This window comes from Coregonus clupeaformis, chromosome 27, assembly GCF_020615455.1.
Source record: "Coregonus clupeaformis isolate EN_2021a chromosome 27, ASM2061545v1, whole genome shotgun sequence".
NCBI lineage: Eukaryota > Metazoa > Chordata > Actinopteri > Salmoniformes > Salmonidae > Coregonus > Coregonus clupeaformis.
Genome location: NC_059218.1, coordinates 25147395 through 25149235, shown reverse-complemented (window position 1 = coordinate 25149235; position 1841 = coordinate 25147395).

Genomic DNA, 1841 nt, shown 5'->3' with positions numbered 1-1841 from the left:
AGACAATTGAGACATGGATTGTGTATGTGTGCCATTGAGAGGGTGAATGGGCAAGACAAAATATTTAAGTGCCCTTGAACGGGGTATGGTAGTAGATGCCAGGCGTGTCAAGAACTGCAACGGTGATGGGTTTTTCACACTCAACAGTTTCCCGTGTGTATCGAGAATGGTCCACCACCCAAAGGACATCCAGCCAACTTGACACAACTATTTGGAAGCACTAGAGTCAACATGGGCCAGCATCCCTGAGGAACACGTTCGACACCTTGTTGAGTCCATACCCCGATTAATTGAGGCTGTTCTGAAGGCAAAAGGGGGTGCGACTCAATATTAGGAAGGTGTTCCTAGTGTTTGGTATACTCAGTGTACGTACAGAGAACACATTGTTTGCATTTTCAGGGGGAAATTAAAGCACTGCACTGCCAGGAAAATAAAAAATAGGCTACTCAAACAAATGTGCTTTCATTATACATTCAGTTTGTCTCCACATTAATTTTGGACTGATGCCTACTTGTATCTTGTTCTTGTTGCATTGGGATTGGATGGAATTTAAGGAACATTAACTGTTTTGCATAAACCGTCTATAAATTTGGGGCTTTACTTGCTTCTTTCCAAAGTGCTGGAATCTGCCAGATGTGTAACAATAGATGTTTCCACATGTGCAAGGAGAAAATGAGACGGAAATTCTATATCTCTCAATTTTCATCTCTCTGTAGGCCTACATGTCAACTGTTTTGAGTCCAACCAGATTGGTTACTTGATTGTCTTCCCCCATATTACACAATAAAACACGCCTTTATTCATAAGGCATAGGCCTGCATGCAAAAACAGACACATTTTGCTAACTGTGGAGGCAATTGTAACACATGCAAAAAAAACCTTTTAAAAATAGTTTGCCTTGTAGCCCATTATCTGAGTAGGCTACATTGAGTGTTTAACAAAGGAGGTCACAGTGTTGTGCTACTGCATAGTAAGTGGGCAAGTTTAAAAATACACATCAGCTTGTACTTATTTTTCTATTAAAAACATTCCTAAAGAGTATTCCAAAACATATAAACACATTCACTCCTAATGCCTCATGTAATCAAATGTTTTCATATTGATCAACATGCTGCTCATGCACTTTAAAAATCCCACCACCATCAGACCGGTTTCCACTAGTTACCACAGCCACAAAGTCAAAATTGGCTATATTGTAAATATTAATGAAAACAAACAAAAATATATGTTGGGTCTTAATTTAAAGTTACGGTTAGGCATAAAGTTAACAGTGTAATTAAGGTTAGGTTTAAAATCACATTTTAAAGCTGCAATATGTAACTTTTTGGGTGACCTGATCAAATTCACATAGAAATATGAGTCATAGATCTGTCATTCTCATTGAAAGAAAGTCTAGAAGCGGTAGATATGTTCTATGTGCGCTATTCCTATGTAGATGTGTTCAACGTACGCTATTTCTATGCTTCCTGGTCTTAAGTTTCGCATTTGCGTATTTTACTTTCGGTTTTGTACATCAGCTTCAAACAGCTGAAAATAAAATAATTGGTACAATGATTCTCTACACTATACTTGCTTGTTTTGTCACATAAACTGAAATTAGGCGAACTATTATAATTTTTGCAACCAGGAAATGCATCTTTAAGAAGATAAATGTAGAAATAGGCGGAATTTATGACTTTGTGGCTGTGGTAGCTAGTGACGACCCCATCTGACCTCCATCAGTACTACTTCCGGTTAAAATGGTCACGCTATCTGTCAAGTAACGCGTGATTCCAGAAAATACAGCTATCCAAAATGGATGGTTCTGAATCTCGCGGTATTGTGTAGAAGGGGGCACAGCT